At 41.6% G+C, this 19,046-nt stretch overlaps 1 protein-coding gene across 1 annotated transcript in view; it reads left to right on the forward strand.

Annotated features, from left to right (window-relative positions):
- LOC144817796 (uncharacterized) overlaps nucleotides 1-19,046 on the forward strand; it is a 300,423-nt gene that overhangs the window by 183,606 nt on the left and 97,771 nt on the right. The gene's annotated exons all lie outside the window — the stretch shown is intronic.

Here is a 19,046-nt window from a genome sequence, read left to right on the forward strand (position 1 = left end):
GGCATTGCTAAGAGGAGGTATGATAAAACAGAGAGAATTAAGAGGGCAGAGGAGGGAGTATAAAAAGAAGGAGGAACATTAGGGGACAGGAAAGACCATGACGACAGAGGGAGACTAAGAACACAGGATGCAGTTTGAAAAGAAACAGCACTATCAAGAAAGACAAGTGGAAATATGTAAAGAGTGGAAATATCAGAAAAGAGAGGACAGTATAATCAGAGAGAGGTAGACTGTGAGGAGAGACAGGGGAGATTATAGAAAAAGGTGCAAATAAAATTCTTTCATTTACACAGACACTCATTGTGCTTCTGGACAAACATTTTAAAACCATACATTTTTCCAAAACACATTTACCACACTAAAACGTTTAAGAGACAGAACACAGCCCATGTATATGAGCACTACATTACAGTGCAGAAACCTGACTCATTTTCAAAATACATTTCCAATATGCAGCATTAGTTCTTTGTCAGAGTTGCATCCAAAAAATTGAGACACAATACAAGAAAAAAGAGGCCCAAGGTGCTTGTAAATCTGCCCAAGAGTGTCTGCACCACTCTATCTATATTGAGTGGGGCATTCCAAAGAGGAGGTATGATAAAACAGAGAGAATTAAGAGGGCAGAGGAGGGAATATAAAAATAAGGAGGGACATTAGAGGACAGGAAAGACTATGACGACAGAGGGAGACTAAGAAAACAGGATGCAGTTTGAAAAGAAACAGCACTATCAAGAAAGACAACTGAAATAAGGAAAGAGTGGGAATATCAGAAAAGAGAGGGCAGTATAATCAGTAATAGGTAGACTGTGAGGAGAGACAGGGGAGATTATTGGAAAAGGTGCAAATATACTTCTTTCATTTACACAGACACTCAGGGGTCCATTAGGATGGCGGGTGTACTTAGTCCGCCCGCCACCATAACGGAGTTCGGGACCGCCCGCCTAAAGGCGGGGGTCCCCACATTGGCATTAGGATGCGCCCGCCACAGTGGCGGGCGCATTCCTCAAGTTTACATTGTGGCGGGTGGTGCTCACTGCACCGCCCGCCACAATGTGAAAAACAAATGCACGAATTTGCATAATCGAAGCGGCAGGCACCGCGCGGTGCCTGCCGCTGCGATTATGCAAATGCAGGGGGGTACCACAGGTACTCCCCGTGTGCCACCCCCTCTGGCCGTCACTCTGGGGGCCCACAGGGGGCCCCCGCAGCAATCAGCGCCTGCCTTTCCGTGGCGGCATTGCCGCCGCGGAAAGTCCCCTAATTTCAGGCATCGTTATATGGCTGGCCGTGTCCATTGGACACTGCCACCATATTATTCAATCACCGCCGCAGACAAGTGAAAATAAGGAAAGAGTGGAAATATCAGAAAAGAGAGGACAGTATAAGCAGAGAGAGGTAGACTGTGAGGACAGACAGGGGAGATTATAGAAAAAGGTACAAATATAATTCTTTAATTTACACAGACAGTCAGTGTGATTCTGAACAAAAAGTTTAAAACCATACATTTTACCAAAACACATTTACCACACTAAAACGTTTAAGAGACAGAACACAGCCCAAGTATATGAGCACTACATTTCAGTTCAGAAACCTGACTCATTTTCAAAATACATTTCCAATATGCAGCATTACCTTTTGGCCAGCATTACATCCAAACATGAAACACAATATCAGAAGTAAGAGGACAGTATAAGCAGAGAGAGGTAGACTGTGAGGAGAGACAGGTGAGATCATAGAAAAAGGTGCCAATATACTTCTTTCATTTACACAAGACTGTATGCAGCAGTCTATGTATACTGACTGAGGCATCATATAAGTGACTGCACACATTCTACATTTTTTAGTACTGAACTTTATTCCACAAAGCTGATTAACTAGACACATTAACTTACCAAAGGATTTACCACAATAGTTATCCAAAAGCAGACAAACTCAGAATATGATTCTACAAACTTTACAAGGATAAACACATTGCTCTAACTAAAAATAAAATGCACCACATACAATCCCTTTGAAATCATCAACTCACCTTTCAAATTGTTTGGAAGATTAAGAAGAATGCCACTCACACAGCAAATAGTCTCACACAGATTCTCTCTGCTTTAGTGCTTGCAGCAGGAACCAACAAATGGCACATTTTCCCTCTCAATTTACACATATATACACATTATTAACAAATCAAATTCCATCACACAATAATTCAAAACCAAACACACATTTCTATTGGTTTAAAAATTCAAACCTTTCGAAGTGACATAACTTTCCACCCTACCCCCAACAGATAATGCAAAAGTCAACTGTCAACAGAGGTCAAAAGTTCAGCACACTGTAAAACACTGCTCCTCAAAAACTTTAGACCATGGTTAAGAATTTACTTACAAGTACTAATAAACAGAAAAGGTGTCATTACAACCAACCAACACATAAACATATAAAATTGAAAGATATCTGTAAAATGTATTTTTTAAAATTGATTTTTACTTGGTTAGGTAAGCTTACGGGACGACTTACGGACTTTGCACCGTACATCGTACGTAATTTGCACCATACGCGCACGGTCAATCTATCGTAAAAAAAAAATAGCGTCTATTACAAATGTTTTATAATCCCTGGGGACCCCATCCCCCAGGGCTAATAAAAATATTGAGGACCGTGGGGGGAGCACCAATGCCCCAGCCGGCTCCCCACGTCCTTTGGGAGCGGCATTGCTTTTCGTCAGAGAGACCAGCTAACATGCTGGTCTCTCTGACAAAAAGCAGTATGCTGTGGTAGGGTGGGAGCCGCGAGGCTCTGCCCTAACTGTGCAAACAGCAGTGTCCTGGGATTGGGCACCCCGGGACACTGCAGGAGCCGGCCCTGAGGGGTGGCGGTCCCCAGGGCCATCAAGGGCTCCAGGAGGGGGGCCGCACGGCTCCCATCCCAACAATTAAAAAATCCCCGGGGGTGGTGGTCCCCGGGGCTGGGGGGTCCGTCATGGACCCCCCTTTTTTCAATATTAGAGCCCAAGGGGGTGACGGTCCCCGGGGCTAAGGGGGGGCCATCACCCCCCAAACATAAAGTTAAAGCCCCGGGGGATGGGGTCCCCGGGGATTATTAAAAATGAGTAAAAGAGGATATATTTTTTTTTACGATAGATTTACCGTATGCGTACGGTGCAAATTCAGTAAGTCATCCCGGAATCTTACCTAAGCAAGAAAAAAAAAGATTTTGACATTGAGGATCATTGAAAAACTCCCTAATCAACCCTAGGAGATAAAAAAAAAAGTACTATGCCAAACAGCAAACTTTTCCTATCAATCTACACCCTCAATCTACACACATACACAAATTAATCACAAATCACATTTATTTCCACATTAAATTCAAAATGAAACACACTTTTCTAATGCTTGAACTTTTGAACCCTTTCCAACTGACAAAACTTTCAACCCTTCCCCCATTCCACATTCTGCCAGTTACCATAGAAACAGTTCAGGGAACACCTAACTGAGCACACAGGTGAAAAGTTCATCATACATTGTTGCAAATGAAAACAGCAAGTGTGCTTGACTTCTCAATATACTAGCTTATCTAAAGTACTGTACTTTTCTATCACCTTTACTTAACCAATAACTAACAGGCTTTTAAAAAACACCCTAGTTTTGTAGCTAATAATATTTCAAACAACCAATCAGTTCATTGATTTTTTCAAAAGTCCACTTATCCACCATTTTAGAAAAAAAAAATCAAACTGCCCTTTCATGTACAGAGACTGTTGCGAGACTCCTAGAAAGTACAACGCGTTCTTCAAACAAACCAAGCCTCCAGCAGCCCGGGAATTCCGCCTGCTTTTGTTTTGATTTGTTCAAGAACTCCTATAGTCCAGAAAGAACTGTAAGTTCTTAGTGACGTCTTATGTCCAACCTTACGTCAAACTCGGCACCTTCTAGGTTTAAATATACCAACATTTGCCTTAAGCAAACACACGGTGGTTTGGAGCAGATCGGCTATCTACTTACCCAAAGCCCAGCTGTAACGAGAGCCGAAGGAAGCTGACCCTCCCATTGACGCACTGAGAGAGACGCTGTCTTTTCTCCTGCCGAGAAATCCAGCTCCAGGGTTTCCAGTCACCCTTGCGGGTTGCTGGGAGATCGAGTCCTGAGAAAGAGATACAAGACCTCCTTCATTTTATAACCAAGGTACGGAGCTGATTAGATCCTTAGAGAATTCTTAATTCAGATTCTTGGCAAAAACTATCTTAACTTAAATTGCAACTTACTGACTCCTTCCAACGTACTAGGCTTAGGTTAGGTACACGGGGGTAGGTGTATTTTAGAAACACCAGTTGAGCACGTTTAGTCAACTTTTATCATTGTATGTATTTTATCCGTTTTAAGTATCATATGGCTTAGAAACCATATAAATGCTTTTACAGTATTATTTCATAATACTCTTTTTACTGTACACACTTTACTTCATGACAAGTATTGCAATTGTGGCAATTCACTTCTCTTGCATGAGAAAGAGGACTGCTCAATAAATAACAACTTTTATTGAAAACGCCCATCTCTCTATTTCTCTGCACTCCTGGTGAAACTAAATATGCACGATTGACTGAGTGAAATAGCCATCTATTGTTTCCGCGACTCTGGAGATATACTCCTTATTCTGGGGGGAGAAAAGTTGTCATGTTTATACGGTTGTCAGAAACTAATCCCTTCTTGTCTATTCAGGAAAATTAACACCTTCCTGTTCACTCGAGAAAGTTTCTAGTGACCTCTGAGCTAGCTGGCCTTCATAATTAAGTCTAACATATTCAGTAGAGACCTAGTCGACCTCAGTCCTACGTCTAAACTATCGTTTATATTATTCCAATGCGCAGAGCCTATTGGGAATATAGTAACTACACTACATGGTGCCCAACGTTTGGTAAGGCGATAATCTAACGCTAGATACTAGAGTAACTAAGTCGTGCTTTTAACACAGACCCCTTTTTCCCGTGAAAACTCCAATAGACGTCTGGAGTGGGTAAAAGGATAATATCCGCCAGAACTTAGTAGGAAGAGATTCCTACGTATTAGTTTTTGGTTTAGTCAACTTTGAAGGATACAGTGTTCCAAAATATTGTGACCTAATCTTTGTTTCCTTGAAACTTGCTCTGCAAACTTTCTGTCAGTAAAATGTCGGAAAGTGACGACGAAAGGGAGAGATCTAAAATCGCAGCTCAACTTTTAGCGGATGAAACAAGTCTCCAAAATGAAGACCCGAATGTTATAATCATTCCGGTAAATGTAAGGAAAACTATAACTATGAAACTTATAGAAAATGGGGTATCACCAAGAAGTGGTACAGTCATATGTGTGGTAAAGGCCCATGAATATCGGCAGACAGAGGTATTCTATTCCTGGATACATTTTCCAGCAGCACATGCTGTGACACACGAGTTTCACTACTACAAAACAGATGAATCTCCAACGGAATATGTCCCTTTCGAGGATGTGGAAATTCCACTAACATACTAAGAGCGCAAGCTCTTTTTTAATGGCGCCCTAAAACATCAAAATCACTTCACCAGGCTCGGTCCACTAGGTAGACCAGGAGCCACATGGCCAGTTCTAGCCAGCTACACACCACATCCCGACATTGAAAAAATTGTCAAGCGGAGAACTTTTAGTTCAACTAAAACAACTAATTAAAATACATAGACAATTGGTCCAATATGTCATGTGGACTTTAACAGTCCAACCAGCAATAAGAATTCCACAACATACCCCTCACCAGGGGATAACAAATAAAATCACACCACAGACTATACAATCAGTCATTGGCAAAATACCCGCAAAACGGGAACAAATTCCATTCTGTTTAGCTCAAAAAATTACTCAAATAGAGGCAGTATTTCCTGATACTACACCTCATGACAAACACAGAATTCTGACAATCTGTCTTCCAATGGGGATCGCACCACATGTGGAGGACTGTGACACTTGGGGCACAGTCTTTGCATCGATATACACAAAAACACATGGTGTTCCATCCATGGCGGTTATACCAGACGTACTAAGACAGATTCAAAATGAATACGGTCCAGAACATGCTTTAACTCTAGGTATGAAATTACTGAAAGACTTTAAGCAAGTCTCGGCTATACTATTAGCCAACATAAAAGGAGAAGCAGCATCTGTGGCTATCCGCCAAAAATTGAAAGAAACAGATATAGCAGAACAATCTTTTGATCTTGCCAGAATAATTGAAAAATCCTATGAAAGTACCAGGTAGAGATAGTTTGGGTGGGAAACCACTAAAACCACAACTAACTGAAAATCCTGAAATAATCTCAATACTCCAAAAAAGTGGTGGGAGGGTAATAAACAAACCACTCCCAGAGAAAAACCGTTTCAGTCCAGAGGAAGGTCTCCTCAACGGAGAGTAGATCTCCAAAACGAGGAGGCAAGTCTCTCCACAGGGAGCCCTCTGAAAAAAGATACAACCTTAGAAATAGGGACAATTTGAGAAAACCTGACAGATATCAAGATATTGATAAAGGTCCCTCTCGATTTTTTCAGACTTCCTCACAGGAATCTGAAAGAAGAGGACGGTCAGAACACAAAGAAAAGCACGTCAAGTCCGAAGACAAGGAACCTGCTCATCAAAGTAAAACATTACAATTTCCAAAAAAGAAGGTAGCTAGTATTAAAATAAAACATGCCAAGGATTCTGAGGACACAACTGAAAAACTGAGAATGGCCCCAGACAATGCTAGACAGCACAGCAGAAGTGACAATAGCTCGCAAGATCCTGATGAATCTTCTGGAGACAGTGGACACAAATGAATACATTCAGGTGGAAACGGCAGACACCAGAGTTAGTGTGCCCCATAAATTAGATAAAATAACATTACGTATAGAGGGGGGCAACACTAGGAAAATAAGGCTATGATATCCTGCTAGCGGAGAAAGACTGGCCACCAGAGTTTTTCAGGGAGTGCCCACATGGCGAAGAAATGATTATGCCTGCCTTCTCAAATCACATTCCAATTCATAAAAAATACACATTTGCTAGAAAATGGGCAGTGGCCCAAGCCCCTGTATTATATAAACATCATGTAGGATCGTTTGAGGATTTTCCTCATCATAAAATTCAGTTAAAAAATCAACCTACTGCACAAAGGCAGTATCCAGTTAAGCAAGAAGCTAAAAAACAAGTGAGGGAGATCTTAGATCAACTTGAATACCAGGGGGTGATTGAAACATGCACCTCACAAATGAACAATCCTTTGTTTCCTGTCTCCAAACCAGACAATTCATATTGTCAAGTTTTGGATTACAGACACCTAAAATCTTGTTGCAAAACATTTGCAGTACAAAACTCACACAGTGCAGCACTAATGAATAACAATCGTGCGCAAAAAATATAAAACAACATTAGATATTTCAAATGGCTTCTTCTGTCAAAACATAGCACCTGAAAGCAGGTATTTGACCGCTTTCTCAAGTATGGGGGCCCTGGGCAATTTTGTCGTCTCCCACAGGGATTCAAGAATAGCCCAGGATTATTCTCAGCCAGGGTAATAGAGTTACTACAAATGTATGATGATGAGGCATTATCTTATGTCGATGACATCTATCTAACAGACGACGACCTAGAGAAACACTTGAAAAGAGTGAACACCATCATACTTGGGTTTGCATCTGAAGGGTACAAATTCAACTTTAAAAAGTCACAAATTGCCCACCTAACTCCTATTTTTAGGATATGAATTATCAAGTGAAGGAAAAAGCCTAGCAGACAACTTCTTAGAGAAGTGTGCAGTACTCCAAGCTCCAAAAACGCTGAAGAACTTACAATCAATTCTAGGTTTCCTACATTTCGGAAGAACATACATTCTAAATTATGCAGAGAGGGTTAAACCTCTCTATGAATTAATAAAACCTGATTTCAAACCAATAAATTGGACTCAGAAACCCACAGAAATGTTACGATCATTACAAACAGACATGTTAGCTAAAACAAAACTGCAAACACGCGCAAACAAACGCAACCTTGTAATCCGAGTCATCCCAGGAAGATGCGGATTCACATACCTGACCTCTAATGAGGGAGAAACGGTACCAATAGCTTATAAATCACACTTGTATACACAAGCTGAAATGAAATTCAGTTCAACTGAAAAAATTCTGACTGCGGTTCAAACTGCTGTAGCAAAAGAAAGAGCCCAAGCCCAAGGGAGGAGCATATCTGTTTTAACAGTGGTATCAGCCCTTGAGGCAGTAACAAGACCACGCATTCCAAATGCTGTGGCATTAGATCCAAAATAGATACAATGGGAAAATTCTCTTGCTGCAACAGACGTGAAACACGCTTTTGATCCTAAAATGAAAAACTAGAAGATCTGGAATACGAACATGAATATCCTCTGCCGATCGAAATTCTGCCTCTAGAACAATACACCTGTGTAATCTACACAGACAGATTTGCACAACAATACGTTGTGGCAAATCAACATTACAATGCAGCGTGCGCGATTGTCAAAGGTCGCTGGCGCTTAGGTAAATTCAGACCGATAATCACCAAAACTGATTCACTCAGAAACTGTACAGCTCAGCGAGCTGAAATAAGATCTTTAAAGATGGCGCTTGAAAATGCCGATAACGAATTCCCGACACTTATAGTGTGCGATTCACGTTTCTGCGTCCGGTCTTACAATAATTGCATGCAGACCTGGATTCAAAACGGTTACAAATAGGAGGCAGGTGCAACAATAAAGCATAAAAAGCAATGGGAACAAGTAGTTCTTTTACAGAAAGAACTACGAAAGACTCTCGTGATACATACACTGAGTCATCAACGTGATGGTGTTCACATTGCAGGGAATTCATTGGCTGACAGAGCCACAGCGGCAGCTGTTCAATCGGCTTCTGTAGCTACAAAAAAGCGTTCTAAAGAACAAATAGATGGAGAAACCATGCTGTCAGTAATAGCCTCATTAAAAGGCGACTATGCAGCATTACCTCTCAACTATCCACTCGGAAATACATACATAATTGAAGCGAACTCCGTTCCTTTTGCTCAAATCCCTGGAGTGGGGGATAGAGTAATTCCAAACACGAACCGGAGGGCTTACTTGATTCAAGAAGCACACATGGGAATGGGTCTGAGGCACCAAGAGATCTTGAAATCTCTAATAGAATTACAATCACAATACTGGTGGCCGGGGATGAGCGTGCAAATTTAAAACTTTGCAATGAATTGTCAAAACTGCAATAAAGATTGCAGTTGTGAACCAGACCAGATACCAGCCCGGACACCTCTATTAGACAGCATTAGGCTATCTATACGCAGACATCCAGACGGAAGAATGCGATCCCATAATTATTAAGATGAGATTCATTTAGATGTGGCCCCAGCGCTCGGCTGATGCCAAAACTGTTATAAAAGATTTGCGAGTCTTCATCGGCACATACGCAATTGGCATGCTACATTCTGACCAGGGTCCTGTGTTTAGCTCTCGAACTTACAAAGAGGCCATGACCAGCATGGGCATTGCATTGCGGTACTCTAGTCCATTCCATCCCGAGGGAAATGCGGTAGTGGAGAGAAAAAACCGTGACATAAAGCAATCTATAACAGCGAGGGTATTAGGTTCGGGTGACAGGTGGGTCAAACATCTAATAAGTGTCCAACGTAGTCTTAATAATCTGCCAAGAAATTCTCTAGGAGGTGTCACTCCGTACAAACTATTGTTTGGTACTAGAATGATCGATTGTCAGACTTCAGTGGTGAAACAAAAAACCTTTGATATCAAAGATCGTTTGGCTGTTTTACAGGACTTAAATGAAACAAGAAAAAGTCTAAGTAACACAAAGCTAAAGCCAACGGCCACTGGAGAAAAACCACCTGTCCCAGCAAGACTTGCCTGGATTCCAAAGATTGGTGATCTAGCCAGAGAAAAGATCGCGGTGAAAAAGGAATTTGGGCCTTCTTACAGAAAAGCAGTACCGGTCTTAGCTGTCAGCCAAACAACATCAGTAGTACTACCGCCTCTTGCTGGTAAAAAGGAGAACAGAGTTGTATCAATCGACCTGGTAAAAACCACAATCATGTGGCCAATAATAAGTAGTAGGACCAGTGGACTCCCAAGAACTAGCAGAAGATCAAACCTTGCTACAATCCAAGAGGTTAAAACTGAGAGACTAATCACATTTGATAAACCTGCAGTGAATAAAGAAGGACTATCCAACAAAGCCATGGAACTTGTGCCTCTTGAAACCCAAATTACAACAGTTCGTCAAGAAACACCAGTCTACAATGATGTAGCCTCTGAACATACATATCCAAAGATTAATGAAAATCCGAAAGCACTTCCAACAATTGACAGAACTGCATCTGGCTACTTCGTCAATTCCGATGACTTTTTTGATGATCCAAGTGAACATGAAGAAACGTCAGCAACAAAAACTTTTAAAGAAAAAATGACTGAACTTTTTCATCAACTCAAAGAAACATATCTGATTTCACCATGGATTGAATTATGGATTGTGGTAGGTGTACTTTTCCTCCTGCTCTGGCTCATCTTGGGTTTAAGTTTGGGTAGATTTATTGATGGAAAACATAGTACAATGGACACAGCAAGTCAGAATATCAACTTGGTCCTAAAGCCTCACAGATCTTCTCACATCGAAAAAAGAGAACTGTCATCAGTGAAAATCACAGCCAATCCTATACCAGGTGGTGTAGCATGGGACACAACGTATTACGAAATCTATGGCCCGATTGAGCTCTTGAAATATCCACACCAGTTCAAGGTTTCATTAAGTGACTTTGTGACACCAAGTACTTTCTCTGATGATTGGGACTTTGAAAATATTAATAATATGATGTCAGATTTAGAAATGTCAGCTTAATTTACAGAACAGGATTACTTACAGGGTTCATCAAATTATGAAGAAATGTACTGTTTTAATCATTATGGGAATCACTATTTGCATAAATCTGCTAATCCTAGAAATGTTTTTACTTATAACCAATTGGAACATTGTCCAACACCGCCAAAAGTCAGTTCGAAAACATTTTATGAGAAATACCCATACTTCTCAGGGTTTAACAACACTGATCCAGAAACATTTTATTTCAAAATGTTAAATAAGACAGGAATGAAAAACATGTTCACAAATACTAAATTGATTTATTCTGAAAAATGTTATGAAAAAAGTCTTCATTTGGTTTTGAATTTTGGAAAAACAACATTGGGACAAAAACCATCTGGGGTACAAAAGACTGGCAGGTACAAGGTCTAGAATCATTATTTAGAGCCTGCATGATCCCAGAACAGATAATATTCCTGAATGACACCATTCAACAAACAACCAGTCTTGGCTTAGCCAAGATAAAAGACTTCAACAAACCGTCCATTCCAAAGCCCATACCTGATAGCAATAGCACTACAGATGTGGAGATAGACGTATCCCATATTTTATACCAAAACTAATCCTGATTGGAAAAAATGGTTGATCTGGCCCAAAGACACTAATAACTGTCAAGATAGATTCCTGAACAAAACACAGGGGTTCAAACAGAACAGGCAAGACCCAAGATATTCCCAGAGACAACATCCAGGGATAATACCAACATATAGAGTAGGAAAACTATGCCTTGAGTGGCTACAGAATTCCACACTGCCTGAAATTAAGCAACACTTAACTTTACTTAAAGAAGGTGCTGACTTGCGAGATTTCACAATGGGACCTAGCAAACAGCGTCAAAAACGTTTCATATACGCCGGTATATACGCTGCTTACAACGAAGCTTGGAAAGTGATGCAAATTGAAACTGCTGAAAAAAAACGAGAAATTGATCGTATTAATTTGGAAAAATCACTGTCTGTAGTGGACAATGGGTTAACGACTCTGTCCTCCAGAATTTATTCCCTGGACAGCATTTTATCATCTGCTATTGATATAATAGAGCAGGACTTGCTAATGTTACAACATGGCCAGTCCCAATTGCGTTCTATTGTACAGCTAGGCTGGACGTTGCAAAACCTCCGTTCAGGCTACGTGCAATGGCGTCTAATCAACATAACATCATTACTTTCTATCTTTAACCTTACAGATAAACACATCTCGTCGGCACAAAAAGGAGCAGACTATACGGTACTGAGCTTTGAAAAACTTGAGAGATTACCATTGACAATGTCAGAGAGACCTGTCATTGAATGGAAAATACATGGTACAATTACAATTCCGATAACAACTTTTCAGTTTCAATATTGCCAAAAATATATATCAGCAGGCCTGTATGAAAGGTTGGGTAAAGGATACTTCAAGTCAACCTGGAATTTACCTTATACACATAGATGTTATAGTGAAGGAAAAAAAGAGGTATTTCTTAGTGGTAACAACTGTAAAAATTCACTAAGTGGTACACTTCTGTGTCAAGGTATTAACTTGCATGGAGCCTGGGAAGGTTCATCAAATAACCTTTCATGTCACCTGCACGGCACCCCTGCAACACAGATAGAACCTTTTTTCAGACAGCTTTCCAGCGGCAGCTACGTTATAATAGGTGACCACAGCTGTTGTGGCATGGTGCCAGGATTAGCCTATCTCGTGAGCGTTACTTCCAGGGTCATTTGCTGTATGCAAGTATTGTATCCAAACTAAGCATGGGCGGATTTTGCGAATTGGCAATCCGCGAACTTGCGTATTTACGGATTCGCAATCTGCAAAATCCGTGAACTCTCGCGAATTTGCGGATTTTTTGTTTTTTTTTGTGTTCGCAAGGATTTCTGCCAGTTCGCGAGGGTTGTGTACCAGTTCGCAATTGCGAACTTACTTGTCGGCTCGCAACGGCCGCAACTATGTTGTTTCTACGTCTGGTTAATCATCACAGGTTCACAGCACCCTCTGTTTCACCACTGCCACCCTCTGGTACACCCATGCCACCCTCTGGCACATCACTGCCACTCTCTGGTTTGGGGTTGATTAATGTGTCACTGAATTTAAACTACCAGTCTGGCTGGCACCTGCTTCCTTATCTGTAATTTGCTTTCTGTCGCAGTGCAATTTTTGTTCACAGGACCTTTGTGGCCTACTTGTAGCTATTCTCTGAGCCTGCTGTGAGGGTCGGAGCAGGGTCATAGAATAGTTGCAAGTAGGCAACTGAACTCTGAGGGGGCCCCTCAAGAAGCACTACAGGGAATGGTTACTAATGATGAGATTGAACTTTTGCACCTGCTGAGTGCTTTCAGTTTTGTCTGTAATTGCTTTCTGTTGCAGTGTAATTTTTTTAACAGGACCTTTGTTGTATACTTGTAGCTATTCTCTGAGCCTGCTGTGAGGGTCAGAGCAGGGTCATAGAATAGTTGCAAGTTGGCAAATTAACTCTGAAGGGGCCCCTCAGGAAGCACTACAGGGAATGGTTACTAATGATAAGATTGAACTTTTGCACCTGCTGAGTGCTTTCAGTGTTGCAAAAATCCAAATATCCAGCAGCATCCACAAAAAGTAATCCTTCCAGGTCAAGATCCAAATCAAAGTGACCAGCACATGAAGAAAGCACTGGGAGGAGCCTGCTGGACAGGAACAGGAAGTTGGAGACTGTGGGACACTTCCTTCCTCCCACCCCCCCCCAAAATGGACTCCTTGCAAAGAAAAAGTGCAGGCAAATGTCAACCTGAGGAGTTAATCTGATAAAAATCATAATTTACAAGGTTTATGCTGCCTGCTGGTGGATTTCTTGTGCGAAATTGCAAATTTTGCAAACTCGCAATTGCGATATTGTCGCTGCCCGCCGCATCTACGTGTTCGCAAGTGTTTACTCCCGCAAAATTGTATAGTATTCTAGTTGGCAAGTGCGACCAAGCAAAAAATCCGCTTCGCACGGATTTTACGAATTTTCGGCAAGTTCGCGAGAGTTCGCGGATTGCGAATTTGCCGAAAATTGGCAAAATCCGCGAGCGGAACGGATTTTACGCCCATGCTTAATCAAAACAGCAAACCAGACAAGGAGGCAGCAATATGACCTTCTCTGAATATCTCTTCTATTCGAATTGATACTTTAAGCAGAATGAAGTTTATTCTTTTACAGACAACTGTGCCTTTAACCTCATCCAAAGAGACGTATGATCTGCAAGTTACAAGGACAGCGGAAGAGATACATACTCTATTATCGACAAATTGCCCCGTGCATTTCGTAGAAATGTTAAGCCAAATCTTAAACATGTCAGATACCAGTGGCATCGCACATGTATTGAAGACAATAGTTTTGGGACTGTTAGCACCCTTTGAAACAGTTCTGGGCATCTTCCCGAATTTCGTGCATTCTGTGTTCGGCAGCCTGCCCCTCATCTTGGGACTCGTAGCAGGAATTTTATTTTTGTTCCTTCTGCTCCGACATGGCAAATCAAGTCACAGACAAAACTCAGGCAACAATGGAAGAAACGATCGTGGGTATACGATACCGAGAACGGATCACTAATGTCCTCGGCTTTGCCCGGCTAAGAGAACTGAGTATGACCTGGTTTCTTTCATTCAGACCAATCTGGCAAGATTGCATCTTACCTGTGTTACGATGTCTGCTATGCGGAGAAGAATGCGTGTTGGACGTTTGTCTTACACTACCATCAGCAGTACCAATGGATATCGATACTTTGCTTGGTTCGGTAACGGCTCATGCAACGTGTTGTCCCCAGCGGCTACCTATTCTGATGACGGCATTCGTTGAGACTTCACCATTACGATTAGGTGGCGGAGAAGTACGAGATGAAAGCAGCACCACACAGGTACAACCTTCTGTGAACATTGCTGACCTAGACATCAATGATGGCAATGATTCCCACATATGCACTATTTCAGCCTTTTCAAACTTGGTTACACTTTCACCTACTGTTGTAGATGAATTTTTCGCCAGCCTGTCTGATTTGATGTTCTCTCCTAACAACGAGAATAACTTTTGAAACAGCGAGCATACAGCGTTCCCTGAACTCTGAATTCGGCCTTCAGTTTTTGATAAACAACACTACTGAAAACATTTGAACTATTTTTTCCCCTCAAAGCGAAATTATTTTTCCGTTCCCAAAATATTTACTTTTTTTGGCACATGGTACTCTGCTTAAAGTAGAACTATTCTTAGAGAACAGAACTTCTATATTTAGAGACTCTAGAGACAATATTTTGACTTAGCCTCTAGCATATGTACAGTATTGTATAAATATGTGATGAAATGGTCTCGACCTTCTCTTCTGTATTAAGAGCCATTTCATAGATGTAATTTTCGCAATTCATTCAGCCAATAGTTATATATGCATTATCTGAATGATACCACTGCTAGAAAAACGTACAGTATGATACTCATTTTCGTGTACATACCATTTCAAATGCATTTTATGTATTTTGGGGTGGGTTGGAAAACACATGCATTGTTATATGTTTAGTATTGCTTAGTATTTAGTAATGATGGACATTATATGTAGAGTGGGTGTTGTGAACGTATCTAGGACCCTATTTAAATATTCCCGATTCATGCCCTTATGTGGTTATAACAAATCATATCCTTATAAAGGCATAAGAATCATATCCATATTTAGTCATAGCCAATGCAGTCCAAATACGGCAAGGCTACTCCCCTAGACTCCCAGAAAGTACAACGCGTTCTTTAAACAAACCAAGCCTCCAGCAGCCCGGGATTTCCCCCTGCTTTTGTTTTGATTTGTCCAAGAACTCCTGGAGTCCAGAAAGAACTGTAAGTTCTTAGTGACGTCTTATGTCCAACGTTATGTCAAACTCGGCACCTTCCAGGTATAAATATACCAGAATTTGCCTTAAGCAAACACCCGGTGGTTTGGAGCAGATCGGCTATCTACTTACCCGAAGCCCAGCTGTAACGAGAGCCTATGGAAGCCGACCCTCTGATTGACGCACTGAGAGAGACGCTGTCTTTTTTCCTGCAGAGAAATCCAGCTCCAGTGTTTCCAGGCACCCTTGCGGGTTGCTGCGAGATCGAGTCCTGAGAAAGAGATACAAGACCTCCTTCATACTATAACCAAGGTACGGAGTTGATTAGATCCTTAGAGAATTCTTGATTCAGATTCTTGGCAAAAACTATCTTAACTTAAAATGCAACTTACTTACTCCTTCCCACGTACTAGGCTTAGGTTAGGTACACCAGGGTAGGCGTATTTTAGAAACACCAGTTGAGCACGTTTAGTCAACTTTTATCATTGTATGTATTTTATCCGTTTTAAGTATCATAAGGCTTAGAAAAAATATAAATTCTTTTACAGTATTATTTCACAATACTCTTTTTACTGTACGCACTTTACTTTATGACAAGTATTGCAATTGTGGCAATTTACTTCTCTTGCATGAGAAAGAGGACTGCTCAATAAATAACAACTTTTATTGAAAACGCCCGTCTCTCTATTTCTCTGCACTCCTGGTGAAACTAAGCATGCACGATTGACTGAGTGACATAGCCATCTATTGTTTTCCGCGACTCTGGAGATATACTCCTTATTCTGGGAGGAGCAAAGTTGTCATGTTTATACGGTTGTCAGAAACTAATCCCTTCTTGTCTATTCGGGAAAATTAACACCTTCCTGTTCACTCAAGAAAGTTTCTAGTGACCTCTGAGCTAGCTGGCATTCATAATTAAGTCTAACACATTCAGTAGAGACCTAGTCGACCTCAGTCCTACGTCTAAACTATCGTTTATGTTATTCCAATGCGCAGAGCCTATTGGGAATATAGGAACTACACTACAAGACCATCTGAGTACATCCAGACCTCTCTTCAAGATGTTTAAAGTGTGGATTGTGGGACACAGCAATATTTTCTGGAGTGAAAGGTATTCACAACAGAAAGGAACTCACAAAGACCTATGTTTATCAAATGTAGACATTGAATGGATTGGACAGAGAAGGTTAAAGTGGCATCAGTTGATGCCATTGGTGAAATCCTTTATGCATCTCCAACACCCTGACCTCATAATTGTGCACTGTGGTGGCAATGACCTTGACACTTTTACTGGGGTAGGACTGGAAATGTTTATGAAGAACACCTTTACAGAACTGATGTCACTTTTCCCCCAAACTGCCTTTGTCTATTCTAATATATGTCAAAGGCAGAACTGGAACAGGTACAATCAATTCTGTCCAAAAAGCAATGAAGCATGTGAATAAATCTGTTTCTGCGTTTCTCAGAGACTATGGAATGGGGTCCATTTACCATAAAAATCTGCGCTTCAATATGCATGACATCGATAGGAGAGATGGTGTACATTTTACAGATGAGGGGAACAGAGATTTCCTCTTGAACCTTAGACTCGGTACTTACTTGTAGGTGCTAAAATCTCCCAATAAACACAAGGGCTCTTTTTAGAGACAACAAACATCTAAACACATACACTTCATCAATATCCAAAAATATTTTACTTTTTCTTGCTTAGGTAAGCTTACGGGACGACTTACGGTCTTTGCACCGTACGTCATATATAATTTGCACCGTACGTGCGCGGTAAATCTATCGTAAAAAATAGCATCTATTCCAAATTTTTTATAACCCCCGGGGACCCCATCCCCCGGGGCAAAAAAAAACACGTTGGGGACCGTGGGGGGAACCCCAAAGCCCCCGCGGTCCCAGTCGGCTCCCCACGTCCTTTGGGAGCCGGCATTGCTTTTTGTCAGAGAGAGCTGCTGACATGCTGCTCTCTCTGACGAAAAGCAGTTTGCTGTGGGCCGCGAGGCTCCAACCCTACCATAGCAAACAGCAGTGTCCCGGGTGTAGGCACCCAGGGACACTGCAGGAGCTGTCCCTGGGTAGGTGGCGGTCCCCAGGGCCATCAAAGGCTCCAGGAGTGGGGCCGCGCAGCCCCCCTCCCAACATAAAAAAGGCCTGGGGGGTGGTGGTCCCTGGGGCTGGGGGGTCCATCACGGACCCCCCTATTTTCAATATTAGAGCCCCGGGGGGGTGACGGTCCCTGGGGCGAGTGGAGGGGCAAACAGCGCCCCCCTACGATTTTTCCCCGGAGCAGTGTGGGGGGTTTGAAACCCCCCACACTTTCTTTCCAAATTTTGCCCCCGGGATTTGGTGCCCCCGGGGGCTAATTTAAAAAAAAACAGACCAAGTTTTTTTAGTTTTTTCACGGGGTACGTGTACGTATGTGTACCCCGTGATTTAAAAAAAAATATTATTTTTTTTAGGTCTTGGGGGTGCTTGTGGGACCCCCTGAGCGGCCTAGGGGGTCAGGGTGTACCTAACTTGCCCCCTTTGCGTGTTTTGTGCATTTGTTTCTCTGTTTTTTTGTACCTCGGTTCTACCGAGGCACAGGATGGCTGCTAACACTTCCTGGTTTGGAGTGTTGATAGACAGTTGACATCCAATCAGCATGCAGCTCGTGCTCAGGAAGGTAAGCGTACTGTCCGTGTACGGGTACGCGTATCGTAACACCTCCAATATATACTAATGATTTTACTTTTGATTTTCTCAGGAACTACTGAATGGATTTACACCATTTAACAAAAAGGCCCATCTGCAAACAGAACTCTACCTTTGTTCCAAGTTTGGTGTAATTCCGTTTAGCCGTTCGGGTTGTAGCCCCGGCTAAAGCTCCCTTCAAATATGGTACTCTGTATTTTACAGTGAGTTATGAAAGGTTATACTAGTGTATGATGAGGTGCATCAGATTGTCACGTGGATGATGCCATCAGTGATGACATCAGTGATGTCAATTCAGATGTCATCAGTGTTGTCACTGACCATGTCATGAATGTTGTAATATATGACATCATCAGCAGTGCATTGCGGGCGTGTGAGTCATAGTTAGCAGAACTAACTATAACTGAGGAATTTCTATGATTTTGTACAAGTGAAATGTCCAGCTAGCTATTACACCCCTGAAACCTATGTTTTTTTCTGTGAATTTCTAAGTTTTTTTAAATGCTAATTTCTAACTATAACGTCTCTAAATACCTATGGTTTTTTCAGTGAATTTCAAAGGATTTTTAAATGCTAATTTTTAAGCATAATAGAAGAATTACCTATTTTTTTAAACTGATTTTCTACAGTTTT

The sequence above is a fragment of the Lissotriton helveticus genome, chromosome 2_1, assembly GCF_964261635.1.
Source record: "Lissotriton helveticus chromosome 2_1, aLisHel1.1, whole genome shotgun sequence".
NCBI classification, from domain to species: domain Eukaryota; kingdom Metazoa; phylum Chordata; class Amphibia; order Caudata; family Salamandridae; genus Lissotriton; species Lissotriton helveticus.